This window comes from Stomoxys calcitrans, chromosome 2, assembly GCF_963082655.1.
Source record: "Stomoxys calcitrans chromosome 2, idStoCalc2.1, whole genome shotgun sequence".
Taxonomy (NCBI): Eukaryota; Metazoa; Arthropoda; class Insecta; order Diptera; family Muscidae; genus Stomoxys; species Stomoxys calcitrans.
This window is the reverse complement of record NC_081553.1, coordinates 194,720,743-194,736,527: the sequence shown is the minus strand read 5'-3', so window position 1 is coordinate 194,736,527 and position 15,785 is coordinate 194,720,743. Positions and strand designations below refer to the sequence as shown.

Genomic DNA, 15,785 nt, shown 5'->3' with positions numbered 1-15,785 from the left:
AATAAATAACATAATTTAAAAAAATTAATACTTTGTTATTCGACCACCGCGCCTTATAACTTCTTTTAAACGGTTTGACATCGATTGGACTAATTTAGCGGTTATATTTTGGTCTATATTAGTCCATTCCTCCATTATCACCTGTTGCATTTGACTCTTGCTCGAAAAATTGCGCGTTCTCAATTTGCGTTCGAGATGTTCCCAAAGATGTTCAATTGGGTTCAAGTCGGGACTTTGAGGAGGAGTTTTAATGACTTTGGGGCAGTTATACAGCATTCACATCTTGGTATTTAAAGCAGAATGTTTGGGGTCATTATCTTGATAATATTGAAAGTTATTACCAAGCCCAAGTTTTACAGCACTATCTTTTAAATTCCTCTTTAAAATGTCAATGTAATACTTATGATCCATTACTCCATTAATAATTTCAAGATTTCCCGCTCCTGAAGCCGCCATACACCCCCAAACCATTAAATCACCTCCACCATGTTTTACAGTAGCAACTGTGTTTCGTTCTTCAAGCTCTGTATTTGGTTTTCTGTACACTATGACCTTTCCATCGCACCCAAAAAGATTAAACTTGCTCTCGTCTGCAAAAATGACTGTTTTCCAAAATGATTTGGGCTGTTTTACATACATTTTTGCGAAGTTTAGCCTTTTCACTCGGTTTATTTTATTTATAAAGGGCTTCTTACGTGCAGTTCTTCCTCTGTAACTATGCCTTTTGAGTGTATTTCGAATTGTTTGTGTAGTAACTTCCTTCCCTAAATATTCCATAGTGTTTTTACGAAGAATGGTCGCATTTGTCTTCGGAGTTTTCTGAACTTGCCGCACATCTCCAACTGAAAGTGCTTTTGGTCGACCAGATCTTGGTTTATTGTCAACAGTTTTCGTTTCTGTCCACTTTCTGATGATGGATTGTATAGTAGATCGTGGTCTATTTAATATTTCACTGATAGTTTTTTGAGTTAAACCATTCCTGTGGTGTTTTATTATCAAAACTTTTACCTCATCAGAAACCTCGTTTTGCTTACGACCCATTTTGACAAAAACTATATTTTCAATGAAATTAAATATTTGCTGTCAAGGGCAAAGCCTCCTTTACTAAATAAAACAGAAAAGGGGGATTCCCAAATAATATTTGAATTTGACTTTGATGATAGCACATCAATGATGAATACTTTTTTTGTTCTGTTTTTGGTGTTATTATATAAAATTGCATTTTTTGCGCTAATTAAATTTATTTTTTGAATTTATTTTAAAACATATTACGAAAAATAAACTATTGCATAAAACTGCATTATTTGTTTACTTTAAATTTTCTTCAATTACCCAAAATAAGTGAATTTATTATCAATTTTGCTAATGATGAATACTTTTTTTGACCGCTGTATCGAGTTCTTCCCACGAAAATAATGCAAGTGAAATTTTTTAGTTTTTCGATGGATATTGACAGAAGATAGATATCAAAGTCTTGCAACAAACTATAACTTATAGCCTAAGGTATACCTTTACTGCTTATATTCGTAAATGTAAAATAAAGAAAAGTATGGAATAGTAAGGAAAATAAAACTTTACACCTACGCTATGGGCTTACATTAGGCCATATCATTATATGATGGCTTTATCTAAAACTGCACCAACTTTGGCGGAAGTGTTCAGAAGGCTGCATATATAATAAGATCAATATCTTAATTTGAAATGATTTAGATGAAATATGCCAGAGATCGGTTGATAAGAAAAATATCAATTCTCACTGCATTTCATGTAGATCGGTATATAATTGTACGACCTTATAAGTGATATCGCAAAATCCAAATTCCTGCTTACGACAAATTTTCTGGCCAACCCGTATTTCAAATGAATAATTGCAAATAAGATCATACACTACCCCCGTCGATGCAGAAATTCGGAAGAGAAAATGGACTTGGTTGGGTAATATCCTATACCAATAGCGCGATGATGTAGCGATAAATGTCCTAAACTGGAATCAGCAAGGACAGCGAAGGAGAGGACATCCGAGAAATACTTGAATACTTGGATCCACTGTACGAAAATGAGGTTTTGGCCAAAGATAAAGTTAGATGGAGAGAGCTTGTTGATGCCCTATATTCACACTGAACTTCTTATTCATATGGTCATATGATTTTGCAATATATTTGATATACTCCAATTGTAAGTGAAGGACATACATATACAGAGAATTAGATATTAATGTGTATGAATACTTTTCTGATAAATTCTTAAATGCCGGTGTTTCACCAGGAATCATATTGGTATCTCTACTACTTTTTACATACTGCAGAAATGTCTATTAATTATAGGACTTACTACAATACCATAGGGGAGCGGAATCAAATACATAAACACATCCGAAAGCTGGAATAAAGGCTCCCGAAATAAAAAGTTGTAGTGAATTGGCAGGAATATAGCAAGCATATACAATTCATGACATATGGATTGTCAGATTTGAAGTTGTACAGTTTTGTACGTTAATTTTAGGATAGGTCAACAAGTCATAAACATTTCAATGTAGTATGTAAACCAATGGGGACCACCGTAGAGGTTGGCATGAATGCTGGCATGATCATCAGAAAAAAATTTTCAGCGGTGATAATCCCCTCTTAATGCTGGCGACATTTGTGAGGAACTATGCCATTTGAAAAAAATGGTATGGCAGCTATGTTAAAACATCCTTTAAAAGAAGAGTTGCACTGCGGCAAACCGTTCGGATTGGCCTATAAAAATGAGATAGGTACACTAATGTGGAAGAAAACATTGAAATGTGTGGTTCTAAATTATCCTCGCTGCCCTAATAAGTGGATATGTTTCATCTATTGCAGGTAGCTAGATGACTATAAAAAACCTTGTGGAAAACACCTATGGAAAGAGGCTACTTCTGTTTTGTATTTGTTGTCCTTGGTTATTAAGCATTGTATGGATTGTAGAATTCTAAGTGTGTTAAGGTTAAGGTTTATTTCTAAGCAATAATGAATTGAGTTAATTCCCAACCATGAAATTAAATGCTTCTTTCCTCTGTCGCGCTCTTTGATGTGTAGTAGGAGTTTTGCACAGAAGTTCTTCAAATTTATGAACAGAAGTTTGCTCGACTTAGTGCTGTACTAACTGCCGTGTATGTTCTACACTAGTAATGTCTTTGTAGTCATATATGGTTGAATGAGAGTCTAGCTAAGATCCGTGTCAAAGGCGAATATATCTATATTAGACATATCTATATCCTTGCCCCAACCCAAGAGAGGGACCAGAAGATCAGAAATATATTCCATGAATACTTATGGAGAGCATACAAACGCTGTCCCGACAAAGCCATTCAATAGGACAAGAAGAAAACCTGAGGAGATGCTAACATTAATCTGACTATCTAAGAATTTAGACTACACTAGAAAAAATCTGTTAATGCAATGATCGAATGTTAAAAATGGAAAGACAAATTTAGCTTTCTTTGTTTAAATAAGCAAAAAGATTTACATAGTTTTTTATTACCAGAAACTCCTATTAATTCATAGTATTACAAAATGTATGAACATAATACTTGATAACTGCATTGAAATAATTTGTTTTAAAAAATGAACATTTTCACTATCAATATCGAAATAAGAGTTAGCAAAGTGTTTACAATTATCTAACAAAAGTTTTTGGAGGTACATTCCAAATTAATTTTTTTACAAGAAAATTTTGAAAACTGCACATTTTATGATGGAAATTGTGAGAAGTTTGATAGCTGTATCTTTCTGCTGGGCAAATTTGGATTAGGATGAAAATTGATTTGTGTTCATTACAGTTTCTTTAAAAAACTTTTGGCAAAATGCATAAGAATCTTTCTATCACTCAATCATTGAAATGAATTTTACTCAAACCAATCTAACAAATTTTAAAGTCATGAATCACAAAAGTCTAGTCTTCAAGAAGAATTTGTTTTCTTAGTTTTCCCCCAGAAGACAAAATCTTGAAACTATTATTGGTGAAAGATATCTCCAAACTTGGTATCAGAAATTTTGGAAGAAGCTCAAAAGATTAAGGCGCTTGAAACGCTATTCTAAGTTCTGCTTATGAGACAAATATTTTGTCATATCCAAGTAAAGTGAAGAAAAGTATTATTGGAATTGTAGCCATGTAGACTAATGTATTCTTTTTTGGTTAGTTTGCATCCTAATAGCTGATCACTTGTACAGACTAATAAAATAATGAATAATTAAAAGAAATTTCAAATTTTGTCGCAACATTTATTTCCAAAAATTGATAGTGTAAATCTCATTTTAGAATAACAATATGTATGTAACTAAGTTTTTAATTTTATTTATATTATAATTTTTAATTTACAGTTCGTATTGTTTTAATTTTTTTATTACCTTTTATGTGTTGTATGTTTTATGTTGTAAGAAAGAAAAAAACTAAATAAATTTACAAAATCTAATAAAGTTATTTTTATTTAATTGAGAAAATAATAATTCCAATAAATAAGCCAAGCTACAAAATTTAAACTTATTAAAATGTATAAAATTTGTAATAAATAAGTTTTGAATATATTTTTTTATAAATATTTTACATGGTTATTTAACTTTCCCTTATACTTCAATTTAAGTGTATTAGTATTACTGAAGATATACAACATAAGTGTTGCTGAAAAAGATGAAGACTTAATGGTCTCCCATTGTGAGATACCATAAATGTTGTCCGTTTAAAATTTTTGATCAGTTAAGCTCTAAGAAACTTCCTTGTCATGACAGAGCCAAACTTTTATAGAAGTTTAATAAGGAAGATCCTATCTTCTCGCAATTTAATCATTAGAAAATGCTACTGATCGAAGCTGTACAAGTTCAGTAAACTTCAAATACTTAGCCAAGTTAAGTCTTAAATGCTGCCAAGAGCTCCATACTAGGGATCTGGCTATAGCAACACTAACTGTGATGACAACGAGTCATCATTTCTCCCATTAGTTCTGGTCATGCGGCGGATACGGACACTGTGTTACCCTTCATATAATTGCCGATGTTCCAGACAGTGTGGATTACACATTTGAGTTTGAGCCGCCTTTTGACTAAAAGTATTGTTCCACTATTCCTGATAGAATCCATTGGAACTACAATCTCACTGGTAATACTAGTTACTTTGACTCCTTACGGATGGTTCTAAACTACACGATTAGGTGGGCTTTGGGGTGTACAATCGAAATCTGATAATTGAAACGTTAAAAATACATTGATTTGGTTTCACTTATCCGTAATTTTCACTTTAGCGTAGTTCGGATAAGTGTAATTAGTTTCCAGTTAAGCGAGATGAGCTTAAATACAAGGGAATTTTCATGTCAAAATACTTATAATGTATGAAAATATGCTTTTGGGAATTTTATGAATTCCAGATAGTCTCCATAGAAATAACTTTTGCAGTTATGTGTTTTCAGTTTCATATAAACACGGAATTTGGGGTGTAAACGCTTTCCAGCAGTATTTTCCGTTAAGTGATTTTCGCTTATGCGAACTCAATTGAATTGAATAAATCCAAAAATGAATGATTCTTTCCATTAAGAGGTATTTTTTACTAAAGCGTGTAATAGTTATGCGGTTTCGACTATATTCTGAAGAATACCCGGCCGCTGTAGTATGTACCAAGCGCAATTAAAGAAGTGGTGGAATGGCTAAGCCATAACGATGATTGGCATTAATATCTTCTCAGACATCCAGACAGCCTTTAAATCCCTGGAGAACTTATTTCTGAATTCGAAAACAGCCCTGGCTGTCGCAGATCTCTCAACGAGATGACTGAACTGTTGTGGCTGCGGAACCACAAAGATATTCCAGAGAATTGTTGAGAAGACGACCTTGCGAGACTAGACCCAATCTGGATTTAAATACCGCGTTGTTGTAGCTGGCTAGCACAGACGTCTCCATCTTTGTATCTGTCATAATATGTCACTTGCTGATCGAAGACTGAAGGTTGCAAGTAAAGACTTTTGCAGAAGTGAGGGGTTCAAGGAGGTAGGGACTGTAGAACATCTGTTGTATGTGTCTCGCACTGGCAATCAGAAGGAGTTTCACATTAGGTTTTTATTTCTTTGAAAATTGTTTGATTTAGCGTATGTGAACCAGAGAACAGCATCAAGCCACCTTAAAAATTAGTGCGCATGGTAGACATGCAGCGTATGGCAAGCTCAGCGTCCGCTTACGCTATTCCTCCGTTTATGTAGAATCTTTTCTCACTCAAATCCTTGGTTTACTAATTTCGCTTGTGTGAATCGTCCACTATAGCAGTTTGTCTTCCTATATTGCTTCTCCGTTTCCGGGTTTGCATGCCTAGTGCGTATCTAGCTAATGGAAATTTTGCCCATGAACATTCCACTAAGGAACAGGGGCAAACTTCTCACATATCAATGAGTGCAGTCCGATTTAAGTTTTAAGCTAGGGTTTTTACAGCCGAGTCCGAACGGCGTGCCGCAGTGCGACACCTCTTGAAAGAGAAGTTTTACACGGCATAGTACCTCACAAATGTTGCCAGCATTAGGTCTCGCCAGGATTCGAACCCAGGCAGTCATTACCATAGGCGGACATGCTAACCTATGTGGTACGGTGGCCTCCTGCGTACCTTGCTATCGTACTTATTATGTACTTTAGTACAATGCGATGAGTTCGCGCTCGTGATTCGAATCGTTTGCTTCCGCGAGTCATTTGCTTACACGAATCGTTTTTAACGCGAATCGATTCATAGGCTAATCGTTTAGTAACGGCATTTGCTTCTTACGTCACTTGTTCGCTTTCCCTGTGTGCACTACACAATTTTGGCAAAGTGCCAAGCTATTGATTCATTCCTAGCGAATCTTTTGCTTGCATGAAATATTCGCTAATCAGCATCTTTTGCTTACACGAATCGTTGGCTTACGCGAATCGTTCACCTACGTGGTTTGTCTTCTTACGTCGCTTGTCCACTTTTGCGATATGTGTGAGTTTCTGGCAAGTCTTATATTCTTGGTGAACATCCTATCGTCAGAAATAAGAAGACGGATATCTCCGAAGCAGTACAATGCTACCCACATTCCGACGATGTTCAAGAGAAGCAATAGAGTTGAATATCCTACTGTCTCCAATCAACACCATAGCTCTCCGTCGAACCTGGTCAAGTAGCTCAAAGGCTGACTATGGAGCTCCTGTCGATATATGGGAGTTTTATTCCATCCTCTGCCTAATCTAGGTAGTATAGATATAAAGAAGATCAGAAGAGGTGAAATACTTCTTGCACCGCTTAAGAAAACCCAAACACTTGAATGCTTTTTTCGATAAATCGAAAACGTGTTTTGACCAACCGACATCACACTATATCTTCATGGTCGGAATATTAAGAGCATCCGTCTAAATGTCTATACCTATGCCTATAATGCCTATATTGATTAATGTAGTGGGTCAGTGAATCGCTTGTGAGTACAGAAACAGCACTGCATCTTCTGTTCATTGAAGTCTACTCTGTTCATTCTACCCCACTCGGAAATGGCCAACAAATCCTGGAAGAGCGACTCATGCATAATGCGACTTCTGTCCCTTATTTCTTGTGGACTAGGCCTTCGAATGAATATGACTGACACAGACTATGGGCATCGGCAAATGAGTAGACTGGATGTCTATGACGTCTATATTGGCGATTGTAGTGGGTCAGTGAATCGCTTGTGAGTAAAGAAACAGCACTGCATCTTCTGTGCATTGAAGTCTACTCTGTTCATTCTACCCCACTCGGAAATGGCCAACAAATCCTGGAAGAGCGACTCATGCATAATGCGACTCCTGTCCCTAATTTCTTGTGGACTAGGCCTTCGAATGAATATGACTGACACAGACTATGGGCATCGGCAAATGAGTAGACTGGATGTCTATGACGTCTATATTGGCGATTGTAGTGGGTCAGTGAATCGCTTGTGAGTCAAGAAACAGCACTGCATATTCTGTGCATTGAAGTCTACTCTGTTCATTCTACCCCACTTGGAAATGGACAACAAATCCTGGATGAGCGTCTCATCCATACTACACCTCCTGTCCATAATTTCTTGAGGACTGGGCCTTCGAATGAATCTAAATGACACAGACTACGGGCATCGGCAAATGAGTAGACTGGATGTATATGACGTCTATATTGGCGATTGTAGTGGGTCAGTGGATCGCTTGTGAGTAAAGAAACAGCACTGCATCTTCTGTGCATTGAAGTCTACTCTGTTTATACTACCCCACTCGGAAATGGTCAATAAATCCTGGAAGAGCGACTCATCCATAATGCACATCTTGTCCCCAATTTCTTGTGGACTGGGCCTTCGAATGAATATGAATTTCTAATGTCATCGGCAAATGGGTAGATTGGATTCGAAGTATGACCCAATATATCGTCAAAGGGAAGGAGAAAGGACAGAGCCTTGTGGTACAACTCCGGTCAATGTATACTCATCGGATGAGAACCCTTATACAACAACAAGTATAGAGCGATCTCTGAGAAAGCTCGATATAAATCGAACGAATTTATTTCCGACTCTAAAAGCAACTAGCTTTGATATAAGTGCACCGTGCCAGACCCAATCGAATGCCTTGGAAATATCCAGAGCCATAACCTTACTCTCACCAAACTGGTGGATAGAGGGACTCTAATGTTTCGACAGAAATGCCATTAGGTCGCGGGGTTACTTTTTGGAGTTAGAGCAACAATCCAATTACTGGCTTAGGTGTATGTCCATAGTGGCATGGGGCGGATTAAAAATTCGCAAACTCTTTGCAAACTAATCAAATCTAACTCAACCGAAATTATTTTGTGTGGATATCTTATGAGAGCTGCACCTTAGTTTTATACAATCCCACTAACAAAATGGCTGTCAATCATAAACAGATGAAAAAAGTCGATTGTTCTTGTTGGCATAGTCACGAAGTAGAAACTGGTATGTTTGCTGGACACTCCTCCTCCGGAGATGCATACCTCCTGATTTTGTTCATTCTTCCAACTAGGCCAGGGTTAGATTGAACCAAAACTAGTCGGAAAGACAACTCAACTTGGTGGGCTATCTATTACTAAATTTTCCCATAAACATGTCTTTAAGGAACAGGAGAGACTTCTCCCATATCAATGAGTTCAGTCCGATTATGTTTAAGATCAATGATAAGGGGGCTCTTTTGTATTGCTGATTTTGAAAGGTGTGCCGCATAGCGATAGTAGAGAAGAGTAGAAAAGTTTTAACATGGGGAACACCACAACTGAAAATTTTCCCATGTTTACGCCAGGATTAGAACCCTGGCGTTCGGTGACATAAACAAACATCTGATTAACAACTATCTTTTCTTTTTTTGTGTAATTTTTTGCTAAGAAAATCTTCATGTCGCCTGGGTCTTTCTCAAGCCGGTACCACATTTTCACTGCAATGTTTATAATTTTTTTCTTTAAAACACCCCACTTACATGAGATTTTCTGCTTGATTTTTCTATTAAGTAAAAATTTACTAAAGAATGATAAGAAATGTTTGCAGCTGGCTTAAGCAATATTATAATTATAAAGAAATTAATGTAAACAAAAATAAAATAACTAAATTTTTTGTGTTTTGTTTTTATGTATTGAAAATTTGATTTTGTTTTTCTTTTTATTGTATGGTAATAAATTATTATGTGTTTGTTTTTTGTTTGTTATCGAAATATTTGGTTTGTAGTTTATTTTTGTTTGTTGAGGGTAACTAAATTTGCATTTCATATAATCTTTTTGTTTTATTTTTTTTATATATATATATAATAATAATAATAAGTTAACTATTTACAAATGGTTGTTTTAATAGGGATTTTTTGTTTTATTTTGCTTGTTTGTGTTGATAAATATAAAGAATTTTTTGTTGGTTGTTGTTTTGATAGTTGTTTCAAGTATTGTAAGATGAGTTTTATTGTTTATGTTATGTTCTTTTATGGATTGGTTGTATTTCTTTGTTTGCAAATTTTGTTTTGTTTTATTTGTTATTACTTATATAATACTTTATATTATTTTTTCTTTTCTTTTTATATAAATTTAATATTTAGTAATAATAATATAATTAATTATAATAATAATAATAATAATCATAATAGTAATAATAATTATTTTTGTTTCTTTTATTTACTTTTGTTCATTAAAGAATGGTCGTTTTTGTTAAAGATTTTAGATTTTTTTTTTTTTAGTTTTTTACCTAAAAATATGGTTTCTTCTTTTATTATTCTCTTTATTTATTCTCTGTTTTTTTTTGTTCTTTGTAGTAAGTATAGTTCATAATGTCTTGTTTTTCTTGTTATTATTATAATTCATTTTATTTTATATTAATTTATTTTCATAATAATAATAGTAAATATTAACTATCAATTATTCTTTTATATTATTTTAAATAATAATTATTTTTTCATTTATTTATTTTTTTATTTCTATCAAGAAGTAATAAAGATATATATATGTGTATATATATATGGTTTTATGTTCATATATTTTCTCTTTTTGTTTTAAGTTTAACAAATATTTGTTTTTCTTAGCCTTTGTTTGTCCTATAAATGTATATTACAATTAGTGTTTGTCTTTGAAGATTTTCTGTTTTATCATTTTATTTTATCCTTTCAAGTTTTTATTGGTTTTATCTTTTATTCTCAAGGGGTTGATTTTGTCTAAATTTAATTTGTGGTATTAAATGCAATTTTCTTGTTTTTTTTTCTTCACTTCAAAAATTTTTGTTTGTTTTAGTTTCTTTCTTTCTTTTCTGATACTGAATGTAAGCCATCTCATTTGCTTAGTTATGTTTTTGTTTTTGTTGGTTGTTTGTTTTTTCGTCTTCATTAGAGATTTTTTAAACCTTTAAATGTCCTGATTTGTTATATTATACTATTATATCATATATCTTTAATGTGAGTGTGTATGTACGTTTGTTTGTGTAGTGAGTGTACAGGAGTGTCCATTGGTTTTTGAAATTCTTGAAAATGATATTTCCTTTGGTTATGTTGCCTCGCCGTTTCGTTATGTTCCTTTGGCCGCATTTCGATAGCCTTCGCTTTTTGGTATAAAAGTAGCTCCATCATCATTGTCGCATTTTTAGGGAATTTTCCGATTCAATATTGGGCCGCTAAGTGGCAGCCATCTGTAAAAAGTTATGGAAAATTAACATAATCATAATAAAAATAATTAAATAAAGTATCGAAATAAAGTCTAGAAAAACATTTATGTATATACACCATTGATTAGGATGAAAGCTGTAAATAGTATACATAAAATGGCCGTAGTAAATATGTTATTTATTAATAAGAGAAAGCTTTAAATGTTTAGTTTAGTATTGTTTATAAATAGTTTGCAAATTATAGGCGTTATTTTATTGGCAGTTCTATATAATAGGAATTAATTATTAAAAAGTTTTAAACAATTATTTAGACATATTTTTAATATATTAAACAAGATATTGGAAAAAAAATATTTAAGTAAAATTGATATTGCCAAGCCTAAGCACATATAACTTTCAACTTAAATATGGCAAAATTCATCAAAGGTTTGTTAAATTATCCTCATATTGTATTACAGATTGATCATGTTAGACGTACACAATAAATGGCAGAACCCTTGAGTGATTCATATTTTCAACTTACAGATTGGTTTTGTAGTGAACGTGTTTCAAAATTATTGATTAATTTAAAAAAAAGATTCCTAAATTTTGTAGCGGAACGAGGTCTTAAAATACTCAGAAAAGTAAGTCAATAGGTCCCCAAAATATTCCAATTAGTAGCAGAAAATTAAAAATATAAGCCCAAAAATTTTGTAGTGAAACTGGACTTAATGCCAATCAAAAATGTCCCCAAAGTAGTTAGAAAACATCACAAAGTATTGCAATAAGTTCCTAAAGTAGTGCATAAATCAAAGCAGTCTATAAAGTCCCAAAGCAGTCTAAAAAGTACTAAGAATTGCCCAGTAAGTCTTCAAAAAGTTACCAGAGTATTGAACAAAGTCCCCAAAGTAGACAAATTAATCCCTTAAGTAATCCAATAAGTTGAAGTGAAACTGGACAATCAAGAAAGTCCTCAAAGTAGTCAAAACATCCACAAAGTATTCCAATAAGTCCCTAAAGTGGTGCATAAATTAACCAAAGTAGTCCATAACATCCCTAATAGTAGTCTATAAAGTCCCCAAAGCAGTCTAAAAAGTATTGAGAATTGACCATTAAGCCTACAAAATGTCACCAATTTAATGAAGAAAGTCCCCAAAGTAGTCAAATTAATCCCTTTAGTAGTCCAATAAGTCCCTAAAGTAGTTCATGAGGAAACAAGGCCTCAAAATATTCAGAAAATTATGTTAATAGGTCTACCAAATAATCCAATGAAGCCCAAAAGTTATTCAATAAGTTCTTAAACTAGTAGAAAATTAAAAAACAAGCCCCAAACGTTTGAAGTGAATCTGGACATTCAAAAAAGTCCTCAAAATAATCAGAACATCCACGAAGTATACCAACAAGTCCCTAAAGTATTGTAGTTCATAATTTCCCCAAAGTAGTTCACAAACTCCCCAAAGTAGTCGGAAAATCCTCAGAATTACCTAATAATTCTTCAAAGTAACCAAAAACCACGAAGTCCCGAAAGTAGTTCATTAAGTTCCGCAAGTTTCCAAAGTTGTCAAAAAAGGCCCAAAAGTAAACAAGGCTGGTACCCACACGGAACATATTTTTTTTTCAACTTAGTAATTTTGCATTTGACGGTGTTTCAGTATTATAAACAAAATAGACCAAATCACTTGTAAAGAAATTGAAGAGCAAAATAGTAAAAAGTTAGAAAAGCATTTAAAAAGTGCCAAGGCGGTCAAATAAGACCCAAAAGTAGAGAAATAGATCCCCAAAGTAGACAAATAATACCCCAAAGTAGTCAAGTGAATTCCCAAAGTAGTCTATTGAGTCCCCAAGGTGGTCCATTTGGTACCAAAAGTAGGCCAACAAATCCACAAAGTTTTCTTATAAGTCTGCAAACCAGTCCATTAAGTCCTCAAAGTAGTCCATTTTGTCTAAAGTAGTTCAAAAAGTCCTCGAAGTAGTTAAATAAGTCCCTAAAGTAGTCAAATAGTACAATAGATCCCAAAATGGATGTAATGAGTCTCTAAACTATACCACAAATTCCCTTAATAAGCCTTTAATGCCTTTAATGTTAAGTCCTGAAAGTACAATAAGTCCCCAAAGAAGATCAATAAGTCCCAAAAGTATTTCAATAAGTCCACACAGTAGTCCATTAAGTCCCAACAGTATTCTAAAAAGCCCCCAAAGTTTTCCGAACAGTTCCCCAAAAGATGTCTAATAAGAGACTAATGTAGTCCAATTAGCCCCCAAAGTATTGAAACAACTCCCCAAATTAGTCAAATAGAAAAATATATATTTATTACGGCAGGCCTGGGATCTGTAGATCTAACAAGATGTGTCAGCAGAGGAGCACCTCAAGAAGGTGTACGGTTTCCTCTACTTTGGAATATGAAGGAGTACAAGTGGTTGGGACCACAACCGCAAAAGCCCCGTAGCGACGTGGCTATTGCAGTTAGCGGAAAGTTTCACAGCACTCTTAGAGTTATACTTCAGGAAGCTCTACGTGCGCCAGCGAAGTTGATTACCGAGAAGAAAGCCGGAAGTAGTTCTTTCCAGCAGGAGATACAAGTTACATACTGTGGCACGTGGCTCTTTGGGAGGAGAGAATGTTTCATTTATTGAATGCCAAAAATTACCTAAGTGTTTAGGTGGACAGGAAATTTTATCAAATTCAATTGCCCTCAATCAATTGCCCTATATAACTGAAGAGAGCAATTGGAAAAAGTTTAAACCCCCCAACCCACGTGTCATGCACGGGGTATATACTGCAGTTGTCAGACCTATAATGCTATATGGTGTTGTGGTATGGTGGACGGCGCTTCAAAAGTCCACCTACTGTTACTCAACTGGATCCAAAGGATGGCTTGTTTGTGCATTACAGCCGCACCGAGGACGACACCATCTGAAGCAGTGAATTTAATGCTACACCTAATACCTCTGGATATTGTAGCGAGACAAATTGCAGCGACCACTACTGTGAGGGTAGGGGAGCTTTCTCTTTGATCATGTGGCGACTACGGACACCTTATTATCCTTGATACAGTGTCCTATGTCCCAGGCAATGTGGAACTACGGATGGTTCCAACCTAGACGACCAGGTGGGCTTTGGGGAGTACTCTGAAGTACTAGATCTGGTCATATCGAGAAGATTTCCCGACCACTGTGGTATGCATCAAGCGGAGGTCCCTGTAATTAAAGTAGTGGTGGCTAAGATATAATTATATAACGATGATTGGCATAACAGTCTTCTCAGACAGCCTGGCAGTCATTAAATCTTCGGGGAACATGTTTCTGAATTCAAAAACTGCCCTCGACTGTCGCAGATCTATAACCGAGATGGCTGAACACTTCAATTCACCTGTCCTGGGTTCTGGGTCATAGAGATATCCCAGCGAATTATAGAGCAGAGGATCTTGCGAGACTAGGGATTTCCTTACAAATTCCAAAAGAACTGGAAACTGTAAGTATGCTTTTAGCGACAAGTAAGCTAAGTCTTCAGGATCAGCCCCGAAAGGCAACGAATTGATAAATGGTCACAAATGGGGGGTTATGATTGCAAAATTATGTGGCCTTATCTAGGCTTGAATAAGTCTACTGCTTTGCTGTCGCTGGCTAGAACAGACGTCTCAGGCACTGTGTCCGTCATGACAGGTCTATATCTAAATCTGAACCGATCTGGGCCAAATTGAAGAAGGATGTCGAAGGCAATAACACAACTCACTGTCCCAAATTTCGGCGACATCTGACATTAGACCTTTTATGGGCCCAAACCTTAAATCGAGAAATCGGTCTATATGGCTGCTATATATAAATCTGGACTGATCTGGGCAAAATTGAAGAAGGATATCGAAGGGCCTAACACAATTCACGGTCCCAAATTTTGGCAAAATTGGACAATAAATGCACCTTTTATGGGCCCAAGACCAGAGATCGGTCTATATGCCTGCTATACCAAAATCTGAACCGATCTGGGCCGTATTGAAGTAGGATGTTAAGAGGCTTAACACAGACAGACGGACGGACGGTCAAAAAATATATATACTTATGGGGTCGGAAATGGATATTTCGATGCGTTGCAAAGGGAATGACAAAATGAATATACCCATTCTTTGGTGGTGGGTATAAAAGTTTTTTTGTTTACACAACATCTTTCTATTACAACAATACTTGAATTTTCCACTTCTATGCATTTATTTATATTCGAACTTCTTGTTTATTAACATTTCAGTTAAAACTCCATTACGAAGGTCAGAAATCTTACTTGAGTCCAGTAATTGCACTTGGGAATAATCGCAAACGGGGCCTGGTTGAATTTCGCTAATATAAAACGCTTGTTATTATATTCTTTAAATAGAAAAAGAAAATACTATACATACGTTATAGGTGGCCATTAGGACATCAGATATAAAGAAAACTCCAATTACTAGTGCCCCAGTTAGAAATGCACGAAAATTCATGGCAATGATAGGAATCAATAACTGTTGTGCTTCATTATTTCAAACTAAACCTTATATAGTTTTCGTTGCTTAATGCATTGACTAGTGAAACGAGTTTTAAAATAAAATCACAATGATGAAAATTCATAACATTTCTTTCTCAACAATTGTTTAATGCATAGCCATTTTTATAGTGAGGAAAATAAAGATCATAAAACTGAAGTGTCATTTAAATTCAAGGCACGAATCCCAGACTAAATTCACACTGA

At 34.8% G+C, this 15,785-nt stretch overlaps 1 protein-coding gene across 1 annotated transcript in view; it reads right to left on the bottom strand.

Annotated features, from left to right (window-relative positions):
- Nucleotides 1–10,554: 10,554 nt before the first annotated feature.
- Nucleotides 10,555–15,785, bottom strand: part of LOC106089009 (regulating synaptic membrane exocytosis protein 2) — a 259,660-nt gene continuing 254,429 nt past the window's right edge. Inside the window, 1 exon segment of the mRNA XM_059361981.1 lies at nucleotides 10,555–11,113. The gene's annotated coding sequence lies outside the window, so the exon portion shown is untranslated.